This window comes from Anticarsia gemmatalis, chromosome 5 (genome assembly GCF_050436995.1).
Source record: "Anticarsia gemmatalis isolate Benzon Research Colony breed Stoneville strain chromosome 5, ilAntGemm2 primary, whole genome shotgun sequence".
Taxonomy (NCBI): domain Eukaryota; kingdom Metazoa; phylum Arthropoda; class Insecta; order Lepidoptera; family Erebidae; genus Anticarsia; species Anticarsia gemmatalis.
In genome coordinates, this window is record NC_134749.1 from 3,672,360 (window position 1) to 3,685,661 (window position 13,302).

Genomic DNA, 13,302 nt, shown 5'->3' on the forward strand with positions numbered 1-13,302 from the left:
CAAAACTTTAGTCAAAAGGGCAACAAAAATAAATACATGTTAAAAAGTAATATATTCTTTGCACGTTATATAAAGGCTTAAGGTTGACTTTAAACTGTCTTACGTGACAGTGGCATCAGACCACAAATTACTAAATAATTGGTGTCTCGACCGCGTGGCCTACAATTCACACCAAGGGTCAGTTTTCATGATATTAATACTACAACTTGTTACAAGTAGTTCAAATAAAAAGCCTTCCTATATAAAGTAGATTAATTGATAATAAATTACAGGGTACATTGCCCTTAAACTTAAATAAACTCGTGACAAATGTCAATGTCAGTACGCAATGTATTTAATTCGGTACGGACAAGTTATTTTGTTACATGATAAATGAAAAGTTCACACAAAATATAAATTATTAAATCAAAGGTTCTTTATTTTTAAATAGGTATTACTTTCACTTTGCAATGAACATAACCTTCTGGTTTGGACATTTTTAGTAGTTATATATTGAATAGGTCCAAAAAATTGACTTCGCTCATGTACCAAAGTGAGAAATTTTGTTTCCTATACTGAGATAATTTAGCAACAAGATAACTGACAAATATTGCTCTTTTAGGAATTCGTGATTTAGAAATTTCCATAAACGATATCTTTTAAATACAGTCGTGTCTATTTAAAGTACCAATAATATACTACTGAGTGTAACCACTGCGATCTTATGAACGAGATTCAAGAAAGAATGTAAATGATATAAATTATAAGCAGCTTTTGATGTTTCAAAAAGTCTAGTAGACATGTAGTTTACACGTATTCAGTGCATCAACACAATATGTCAAATAATAAATAACATTAAGATTAAAGAGTATTAAAATAAACATCAAATAAAAACAATAAATTAGAAATATGTAACAAGTTTTATCATGTTTTCAAACAAAATATGAATTGCGAATTGAATAAAAATAATGCGGAAATAGTATTTGCGTTTACTCGAAAAACAGCTTTTGAAAGAAACGCTTAAAACATGGCATCGCTGTAAAAAATATTTTATGTTATGATAAAACTTAGCTTGTTCTACTCTATTGCTATGCTCTATTTATTAGGTATCTATGTATTATAAGAATATGATTAATTATACAATATTATTACATACAAATCGCGGTAAAAGGACCTGTGTGAAAATGTTATCATTGACAATGATACCGATTTCAGTTCAACAAGCGTTAAAAGTTTTTATACACATACTTGTAATAAAATCAATAACAGAAACTCCAATGCAATCAAGAATGAATACAATCAATTGTCATAATATATAGTAATACATGCGTTACATATTTCTGTGCAATACTATAAACGTCAGATTTAATAAAATACCCATCGATATTCAATACAAAAAATGAACATTCATTGTTCAATTACTCGTTACACTACAATGCAATCGACATTTTCTTTAAAACAGACGTCAGTTGAAAAAATAGCAATTTGTACGATCATATGACTACTCTTGAGATGCCGATCTTACTGGCGCCTTCATTCAAATACCACGTCACAGGAAAAACATACTTTGTACGGGAATAAAACCCGTACGTGTTGGCGCGAATGTATTTTATCATTGAGACTTGGTATAAAACAGACTTTTTCTCTTACTGACGTAATTAGTTAATCTATGAAGACATGAGTTCGTTTGTAAATAGTCGTGTATTTGGATGACGTGATGATTTTTAGTATTCGTTTTAGACGCTGTTTGTTTTGAAGTTTCTCTGACGTCTATCCTTTTTTCTTAAATTACAATCTAGCCTGTTTTAATAATAGGAGTTACACAAGACCATTGAGACTATGAAATACAGGGTAGATAAGAATTATGGACCATGCATTGAACCTACTTGAAATATTGAAGTTACCTTATTCACTGAAAGCAAACATCTAATCTATAAAAAGAAAAAGAAACAGAACTGCAGTAAATTTGGAAATAGCTTTTCACTATTTTATAGTGTGAATCGTTACGGACTTCTATAGGTTTGAAAACATAGATTTTTTATATAATTCTTGGACATAATCTTTGTTGATTAGAAAACACAGTAGAGAGAGAGTTGGAGAGCGTAGTCCAATGTTAAGTACCTGAGCAATGTTAAACTTGCAGTCACTCCAGAAATAAAACGATATCAAACTAGCCGTAAACACCTGACTGCAAAGAGCAAAGGTACGAAGTGACTACAAAGTGTGAACATTCAGCAAATCTCTATACGTCAAGTGAAAACTGCTTGTAGATTTATTCTCTTTAGGCTGGTTACGATGATACTGTATCATAAGCCTCTACCCGATTACCTTTCAGAGATATGAGGCTGGATAAAAGCGGGCATGTATGTGTACTCAATTTCTTCAAGACAATGTATCGTTTAATACTAAAGTGAGCGGAAATTACTTCGCGCGGTTGAGTTAATGTGAATTATTTGTTGCGAAAAAAGTTATATTTCGTAAAATTTGTACCACTGACGAAATGAGTGATGATGATGGGTTAAATGTTGCAATGTATACGATAAATACGTTTTTGACTAGACGTATATGCGAGAATATAAATCCGTGTAGGCATGATTGTCTATTTATGTAGACTAAGCTTTAAATAACTTTTAGGTTTCCAAGAAATAAAAAAACTTCTTTCATCTCAAATTAGTTCGTTACTACCAAGTTGGAACAAAAATATCCTATTACAACTCAAAGGATTTGCAAACAAGTAATTGTTCCAATTTGAAGAAATTTGACTTTCTGGTCTAATTTAATAGAATTCCGGAAGAAAAAATATCTTTCAAGGAGAATACCATTCGCGAACACAAACGATACAAAAAATACTAAATAACTTTTTGTTCGTCAGAAATAGCTTCAAAGGAGATTTCATGAGGCTTAAGTATAAAAATAGAATAATAAAAAACTTTATTTAGAACGGCCTAGTTTCTTTATCAAGTTGATTCTGTTACTCAAATTTGGACCGCCATAATAATCGCCAAAAACAACACGCATCCTTTTTTTGAAACTTTAAGTAGTCTATTAAATTTGGTCTCAGAGCATTAGATTTATAGTTCGCGGCTCATTGTCCGTAATATCACAATCAATGGAGCCGCAAACAGCAATCAGAATACATTTATTGGGCTCTATAAATTTGCTGAACATCTTTGTTATTTTACATATGTACGATAACACATGACAAAACAAAACTCGAAATGAAATCGTTTACTTTTTCCATAAGTTTTCACCAGTTACATTGGACTTTAGTTTATAGTCAAGGATAAATAGGTTGCAATTCGTGTAAAAACATTTTATTTATCCAAATCTCTTGTATCGCATCGCGTTGATAACAAGTTCAAATAAAACCAAACATTTATAAGGACGTGTTCACGCTTACGACAAAAGTTATGGCCCATTTCGTTTTCGATTTACATAGAACTCAGCGCCATTTAACGTCGCAATTCCTAAGAGTCTCAGTTCAAAATAAACGTAAGGTTAAATATATTTGATTTTAAAGCACTCGAAGGGCTATTTCAAGAATTACCTTAGAAGGGTAGGGACCCTTTTAGCTTATGTGAGGGCAAGAAAAACATACCGTAAATGAAATCCCGAGTCAGAAATTTATTCAGATTCACCCTATAATACCAAGAGCCTTAAACAAATTGGATTCCAAAAAAACATTATGAAATCGTCGGACCGTGATTTTATATTATTTCGGTGGTTAAAATGTATTCAGTAATTTTGCGCCGCTTTAGATACTGACTATTTAAACATGAAAAATATGAAAAGCCCTTCATTGACTACCAACAAGAATTGGAAAAACCCTTCTAGCGGTCAGCCACCTGAATATTTTAAGCATATTTTATTACAGTTCTATACATAGAAATCGTAAGAAAACATTCAAAAACCGTATTCACGTAGATCCGTCCTAACGTAACATTGGCCGTGAAATCGAAACGTTTATCGGTAGTAATCGTAATTGAACAGGCACGTCACTAGCCGATAGAGCTTCGGACGCTTTCGTGGACTTTCGGGGATTTCCGTGGATACGCCACGAAATATAGGAAACGAATGCCGTGACACGAACTATATTGAATTTCCAGTGTGTTAGCACGGTATTTTTGTAAGAGGAAACTTTCAACGGGATATTGTTGAAGCTGTGGAAAGGAGTTTGTACTCGTTGGACATCGTATTTGATATTGAGACAATAAATAAGATACGGAAATGTATCGGTTTCTAAACAGAAACTACTGTTGTTAGTGTGTCTTCATCTTTAATTTTCCGTTCCACTCTAGGGATTAACTTCTGTAATTATAAATTAATCTTTACACATGATAATTCTAAACGTTTTGTAATTTCGCAAACCATTTCACACTTGAAATAAAACACTCAGACTGTAGGAGCAGAAATTATTTCGCGGACTATTAAAAATTCTATTCAATTTAAAGCTACATGCAATATTCAATTCTAATTTTACTTCGATAGAGTTAATTTCTGCTTGTGGTAGTTTCTTTTATTTAAAGATCAGAGGGCAATTCCAAATCGTTTTTTTTTATTATCGCTAGACTCTCAGATAATCGCGTGTAGTCTATCCATATGGCATGATATTATTTTTTGCAATTTCGTTTAGAATAACCCTTTTATGTTCTTGGTGAGGTTTAAAAATAATGCCTTTGACTGAAAATAGAGGTAAATTGCTTGTTTTGGTGATAGGCACAAAAGCAATTTTATGAAATTAGGTTCAAAAGTTTTTGCTCGATCTATTTAAAAGAACGCCTATAATAACTTTGTTTTCTTTTATTTTTGAATGTGGCCTTATTTTGTGATAGTAGTTTGTAAATTTTTTTTCCATCAACTGTGTAATTTTCTCAAAATTGAACCTACACCTTCAACCATTGAAAATATTCGTGGTAATGCGAAAAGGGGTAGTTTTTCGTCCCTAATCATAGAAATAAGTAAGGATCACAAAGGCCTAGAACATTCGATATTTCCGTGAAATTTCAACGATAAGGAATCTTTTTCCTAGAATGCCCTTCAAGCCCTTGACCACACTCCCAAGCTGTTTCTCCAGGCATAAAAAACCGTTGGCCATATTTGTTTTACGGAGCCTCCAGTAAACAGTGTTAGGATTTTGTTTTCTTTATACTTTATATAAACAAGATTTATACGGCGGTGTAAATTTTTGGGTTGACGACTTCTGGAGGGCTGCGAATTTGCTTATGTCAACTTTGAATGATGGAGTTAAGTCAGAAAGTTGATTAAAGCATACATATTTTTGATCTATAAACTTTTTACTATGTTTTCTATGCAATAATGAGATTTGATTTTTTTTTCACCATAGTTAACGTTCTTTAAGATTTCAGTTTCGATTAGTACAAAATTTTATTCAGTCTTCCGTCTGTAATTAATCGCGAAGCAAAAATTGTATATATATTTAGGTATTTTAAAAGAAACTAGATTATTCTCGATAACTACTTTTCAAAATACTAACTACGATTCACACGAAAGCTCTCTAAAAATAATTCTTAGTTTATAAAATAATATTGAATATTAGGCATCGTTACTTAATATTAATTTAGTAATAACACTCTATGAATATTAATGGCGAATATATCAACCTATACAGAAGTACTTAAATAAAAATTACTGGAACTCACGTTTATTTTCTTAACGTTAAATATATACTTGATAACCAGATACCTAAAGCTTAAATAAGAAACAATTCTTTTTTCAACTCGATACAAGTACAAATACTTCTGAAATCGAGTTGAAAAAAAATATTTAAAGTTTTTATAGACCTAAGTTTACTACATGAAACTTACAAACCAGGCGTATTAATAAAAGGTCATAACCCTCTTCCCAATATAGGATCTGGGCAATATATACAGTTTGATACTTTTTCATGAACACACGAGAGAAACATATTTTACAGAATTACATTTCTAAAATTCAATTTCTACCGCAGAAATTCAGAATAATCTTCGATATGACACTGCGTTTCAATATCCGATCTTAAGTGGTATCTCAGTAGCTGCTCACAAAGATCAGCCTTGACGTCGCTACACCAATATGTGGGGCAACGGACACACCACCGAAGGAATTTAAATTTATATTTTAAAGGATAAAGATTTCAATGGAGATGAACTTATGAGGCATGTGTCAATACTCTATATAAACATATTTTAATAAAATACCTATTATTAAAATATCCTGTCATTTTGGTGTCAATAATTTAATTTATCTTGAGAAACGCAGTGTATTATCAAGATACTGTCATTTTGGTGCCCTCGACTAGCAATTGCGATTGGTAAACGATAATTTGATTCTGAATATATTTTCATATATATTATTTCATCACACATTTTAAAGCGCTTATAGACAGTAATAAAAATCTGTAAACGATGGGAAGATAAGATATTTATGATTTTTGGGTATAATAATTTCGCTTACCCTTGTTTCACAGGGTTAGTGAGCCTGCGACAGAAGAATAAACTCGTTATGTCATTCAAAGGCTTTAAGGATATTATTGTTTGGCAAGAAGTAAATAGCAAAAATATAAGAGTAATAACACAACTCATTAAACCGCGAAAATAATAATTTCATACAATGTCGCTGACTACAAAAGTGACCACTGACCAATGACAGATTGTCACGTGTCATATGTCACCGGCTACAGCATATTTTAAACCAAAAATTTACTGATAAAATATATCATTGATAACGTTTATTATAACGTAACCGCTGAATTAACATTTTAACAAAGGGTGTTCATTTCGGACAAGTTGACGTTGTTTAAATTAACGCTGTGTTCCGAACACGATTAATTGGTTTTAAATAAAACTGGTGACAATCTGTTAGGTGAAGGAATTATTTAATTAAAATTATTTTTACAGCTTCAGTATCAGGTATAAAAATGCTGTTTTTTATTATAGATATTTCGGAGAATTCGTAAAATCAACACTTCTTAGATAAACTCCTTTCTTTCAGTATTATTATACATACAGATGAGAATTATTTTTGTTTCTCTGTAAGGTTCTTGGAAATATGTAAAGATTCTAATAAAGGACCGGTGTCTTACAAACTTTTGGTACTAAAATAATAGTATATCTCAACGTAGATTTATAATACACGAACACTCTGGTACATTACTATCACACAATACCTAACCCGTAAAAAAATATACTTAAATATTAAATCTCGTATACGTAAACAAAAACAACTACACCTATAAAATTAACCCTGCCGCCGTTTACCTACAAATAACACCTCTCAGGTGGAAAAAAATCCCCTTAACAACTTGCAATAATCCCCATTCATAATAACTGCTCCATTCATGTCTCTAACAAACATTCCCCTTATTTATTTGACGGTTAAAATTTTTGCGCTCACTCGTATACAAAAATACGTGAATTTGTGGGATAAAAGTGATGTAATGGAACGTGAATTTTGGTTGTATGATGATGATTTATATTAAACATTTTTAATTTATTAATGTTTCTTAGTGTCTTTCAGTCTTTCTTACCCTGGGAGGTTCTATTAGGACATTTTTGCAAGTTTAGCAATTTTCTTTTAACTAGTTTCAAGTATATCAAAATGTGATTCTTTGTATGAGTATTTACTGCTTTATATCAACTACAGTATTAAAAATAATGATGCAGAGAAAAGGTATTTCAAAACTAACAAAGTAATCACGTAGATATACAAAGTGTTTAGACTAAGACCCTTAGCAAGCATATAATTTTTTTTGATCCATTGAATTTTATGAGAACGCCACACGCTGATATAATAGATTACTAGATTAATGCCACTTAAATATACTAGTTATATTTATACTAATCACGGTAGAAGGCAGTTATCATAATTCCAATCCAATTCTAACTTCCCAAACACCTAATAGTTATAAAAGCCTATCTCCAATACAAATACTCTCGTAAATCGCCAAAAACACGCATAAAACATAACCTACAATGCTTATCGCATACAATTTATAGCAGCAATATGTGGGACTTTGTCACCGTCACTCGGCACGTGCGACGTGCGACGGTGCTATACATCCACGCTTTCTGTTTATCTTAACATATAGATATGATAATGGCATTGGTAATATTACTGGGTTTTTGGGTTTGAGGGTTTGAAAATAGATCAGGGATTTTTGGTATAGTTTTGGATTCATGTGTTTGTTTGTTGCGAAATACTGGCTGTACCGATGTTCTTAAGCTCTTCAAAAATCTAAGTTTGTAGTTAAGTCAACGGTACTTTCAACCAGCGCAGCGCACATAACTATGGATTGATTATTATTAACTATGGATGAAGCAAAATAGGATTTTAGTCACACAATTTCATTTCCATATTGATTTAATATATAAATATTTATTTTAATTTATCCATTCTTAGAATAACCTTAGCTATTATTTAAACTTTAGCTTCATAAAATACTTTTGCAGATTGTGCGTGTCTAAGTGTATCTTATATCACAGTTGTTTAACAAACTTCACTAAAACAGTTCAAAACATCATACTTAATAGTTGTTGTATCATTACTAAGATTACAAAGTACGTAAAACTTTATTTGTCAGTATTCAAACGCTTGTAATTTTAGTAGAACATTCGTCCAGCTAATGGCGCAAGAAACTTCCAAGGCTGTGTCATTTTAGTTGTCCAATTTATAAATTACAAAGAACACTTGATATTATGAAGAATAGCAACTGAGACAAACAGACTTTCTTTATATACTTTACCGATGCATGACTATTATATTTATATAGTTTTAATTGATATTAAGAAGTGTTGTTCCTTTTAGAATGTAATGTTGCAAAAATCCAAACTTTTTTGTGCCTAGTAATAACAGTATGGGGTGTCATGTATTTTGTAGTGCCCAACCCGCACTTGGCCAGCGTGGTGGACTCAAGACCTATACCTCAGTTCCAAGGAGACCGTTGCTCAACCGTGGGACATTATTATACCTATCTATAAATAATTTAGTATTTTAAGCATAATCTGAAGATAAAATACTCCACGCAATATAACAAAGTCTTTTGCTTGTAAAGATTTTAATAGGAGTAAAAGAAAATCTAGAACATGATTGGATGTATTCAATTCAATACAAATTCGTAAAATATGTACCAACAAGTTATTTGTTTCAATTAGCTTTATTAAACACGATACATTATTCATAAACGCGTGGGAAAGTGTAATAAATTCACAAGCTGATAACAAAATATAAATATTTATTTATTGTGAGAACTGGAAATGAAATGATAAACACACCTACTTGTTACGAGATATAATGAACTAATTAAGAAATATTGATTACTGTTGTCAGTGGCAGGAAGTCTGAAATCTTTTAATAAGTATTATTGCGATGCCTCACTTTTAATTTAAGTTTTTCGAGAAGTAGGCCGGATATTAGTCATATATCTGTATTACGGTGAATGTGCGACGAACAAACGATTCCGGCCGACTACTGAGGATATTCCAACAAATTTTGACAATTCCGACTTGGATATCGAATCTGCGATCTTGGAAAAGATTCTAAGGCTGTGTAGAAGAATTTTGTCCCTGCCACTACAAACAGTAGCTCGAACCAGAAAGGTCAATTGTAATACTTTTATTTTTACTGTACTTAAAAGGACCAAAACTCCTTCAAGAATCTTGGACGACGAATCAGCACATACAGAGTTTTAATTATCTCTAACTTTCTTAACAAATATAAATAGATAAAAACATGCTGTCCCACAATTTAAATATCACTTCCTACTTTAACAAATTAGCATTGAACTTGACGAATATGTCTGAAATATATTCGTGAAATGATGTCTGAGATTATTACGTCTGGAGAATATTATATCATCAAACAGTTTTTGTAAACAACTAGGAAGCATGTCTTTAATAAACTAAATATACTTTACTACGCCATTCGTCATTCGTATATAATTTTTTATAATTGTTTGCAAAACATTTTATTTCCAAAACGCGGAAATTTTCCTATGTTTATTCGCAACGCAAATGAATGATATATCCGCGATTGTGAATATTTTTTGATGTGCAGAAAGTAAAAAGTAAATATGTTTTAATCATTTAATTAGACAGATAAACATTGAGTCACGAGTCATTTCTTACCACATGTTCGAAAATAAGCTTTGCATGTATCCTTTTATTTATTTTATTTATTTAAAAACTTCTTATACAAAATTTGTACAAAGGCGGACTTAATGCCAAAGGCATTTTCTGCCAGTCTACCTTGGGGTGATGCAGAGATTATATGAAGTAGGTGTTTAAATAATAAAGGAGGAAAATTAGGTTGAGAAAAAGGCTTACAAATAAATAAAAATGTGGTCATGTGAGTGTACATAAATATAGATAAGTATATATACATAAATAATTATTAACAATGATAAAATATTAAATACGAATAAGTCAATATAAATAAATAGATGATATTAAAAATATTTTGCATCACAGATTTAAGAATTTTTACAGGATACAACTGTGCTCAGTGATATAGATAGATGACAAGGTCGATAGACGATAAGGGATTTAGATTTTTTTTAAATTGTTATCTTAAAGAAAACACAACATCGAACACATATTGTGATCAAGTTCATTCAAGACAAATATAATAATTATTCAAAAAGTTAGTTGTCGAATTCAATAAATCGAAAGTAATAATTAATGGAAGAAAATATCCTAGGCATGAATCCTACACTATTGTACTCACATAAAGTTTAATTCAAAAAAGTAGTTTTTGAAAAGGTCAATACTCACAATTCAGTGTACTGAAATGTTCCAGACACACGGCCTTCATCACTTGAAACTGTAACAAAAGAAAAAAAAACATTTATAACAATTTTAACCTTTACAATAGATAAGACATAAAAAAATCTGCTTCGAAAAGTTACACCTTTATAACTCAGAATCCGTGAAACGTTCAAACGAAACTTTCGACTGTTCCAAATATTCGCGAAGTTAGTTTCATGATATTCGGAAGCCATTAGTACCGCTTTGAAGAGTATTTCAATAAAACAAGTGACCGCTGTAACTTTTAGTTGATATTTATTTCCAAAGCGAATTGTTTAAAAGTTTTACTTTTGAGTTATGACTTTTGATGTGTAATTTTATTTAAATGATGATTTAAATATGTGTTTGATTCAGAAACCTGAACAGAGTGCATAATATTATGACGAATCGAATTAATGAAATTCGGTAAAGCAAAAGAAGTATAATATTATAAATTATAGTGATCCTTCATCTCCACTCCACCCATATTTGAACAAAACGATGTGTATTTGATATAGAAAAGAAAAATACCATTTATTTAACAGAATGACACTTCATATCGTGATTATAATTATATATCCAATGGCACAGAGGTGACTTCAAAGTGTCACCTTTGTTATCCATCAATGACAAGTCTGCATTGCTCTAGATTGTAACTACAGTAATTATTCTTTCTCAAAAGCTATACCTAATAAAAATTACAGAGACTATTTATGATGCCTATAATCCGAATACCGGCCGAAGATATAGCTCTATAATTTTGACGAAGCACTCAATCAAAGAGTGTAAAGAAAACAAAAAAAGAGGCTTAAAAATATGATTTCGATGAACACTTATTTAAAAACGAGTATTTGCAACTTCAACATGGTCCGCGGTAAAGGATTCTCCATGAAAGTCCTTCATTCAAATCACTTGCAGCAATTGACAGTCGATATGGACCTCTCAAACCCGAAACGAGTTCAGCAAAACATTTTCCATGTCACATGGCATTAAAAGCTGACACAATTTTGATAAATGGCGCAGTATCAAGTGGGGGCAGTACGTGTGAGGGTTCAAATGTACGTATTATACGGAAAGCTCTTCAAATCTTGAGTGCTGGAAGGTAGTACCTGATAATATGTGAGGGTTTTTGGCGAATGCTGTAAAGTGCAGGGGCGTTTCCAATTGTAATTGAGTGTGCAGTTTGTGGGTTGAGAAAATAGTGGAGTGAAAGTGGCCGTGACCTGGCAGTATCAATGTATTAGATACTTCAATACTGGCCATATATTTTAATAGGCCTAGAATCTTAAGATACCTTTAAAGTATTTCAAATATGGGCACGCTATTATAACAATGTATATATCTTATTCAATTACTAATTATAATTTGAATGAAGTAAGATACATTTTTCGCACCTAATCAGTTGGGATATAAGAACCTGAAGGTCTTTATACACTTAAAAAATCTTTTTTGTATTAAGTCGTACCTATTTGTAATGTATTTGTCGATTGTTTGTCACTTGGATTACCAACGCAGCACAACATACTGTGGGAATCAATACACCTGGCAGCTCATTCAGATAGCATACGTTCCATTAGTCCTAAGATAACACCTTTTGAAGTGAAAATCTATTATTATAAGAACTTTTAATACCTGTGCTTTTCATTTAGTCGCTGTAGCCTTACAACTTAGTACGATTTATTTAAACGGACTGGTCTAACTTCGTACCTGTATATGGTACAATTTTATCATGTAAATTTAAATCCTGTTTAAATGTTGATGCCATACAACCTTGCCCCGACAATCGCAAGCATGCTAAAAATAAATTTCTTATTTAGTTTAGTTGTTCAAAAGTATACATTTCGGTGTACTCGTATTTCCAAGATAAAACTTTTTATATCAAACAGCCTATAAATCTGCGGTAACTATTATTATATTATATTTTTTTTAATTTTGTATGCATTCTTCAGCCACCAACCTTGCATACAAAGGGTCTCTATTAAATTGTTGGACTAGCATCGACGGTTGCGTAGAAAAATGATAAATGAGTAGAAAAACTGGTAATCTCTTCCAAGCACTACCTCTAAAGTGTTATTTTCTTGAGTAGAGTCAACAAGTTTCAAGAATACTTGGCGCTTACAAACCCTTGAGTCATAATGATTTATGATTTTATTTTCTAAGAAATAAACGCTTTCAAATAATACGTTCAGAGTTAACTGCTGCCATCGCGAGAAGCGTGGGTTTGATTCCCATACGAAACAAGTTTTTGAACTCTAACCGCGTTTCGCCTAGGTTTGGTGGTGTGTAGTGGTTGTATGATAGTAAAAATCTCCGCGTCACTGGTTTCTCAACCAAATCTATCATTTAATATAAAAAAAATATAATGCAAAGTGAACTTTCTAGAAACTTAGTTGCAGGTCTAATAGAAAATAGATTTTCCATATACGATTCAGTAGAAACATGAAATTCGATCACGTAAGATCAATTAAAACTGCACGTGATAACATATAAATAGTGAACAAAGTAGATATGAGGTCACGTTTATAATAATTGCTTTAGTATAACC

The 13,302-nt window shown here is 31.6% G+C and overlaps 1 protein-coding gene across 2 annotated transcripts in view; it reads right to left on the reverse strand.

Moving 5' to 3' along the window:
* The window catches only part of CCAP-R (Crustacean cardioactive peptide receptor), a 139,468-nt gene that overhangs the window by 77,976 nt on the left and 48,190 nt on the right, over positions 1 to 13,302 (reverse strand). For both annotated transcript variants that reach the window (XM_076114143.1, XM_076114144.1), the window contains exon 2: positions 10,746 to 10,794. The gene's annotated coding sequence lies outside the window, so the exon portion shown is untranslated. The remainder of the gene's footprint in view (positions 1 to 10,745; positions 10,795 to 13,302) is intronic.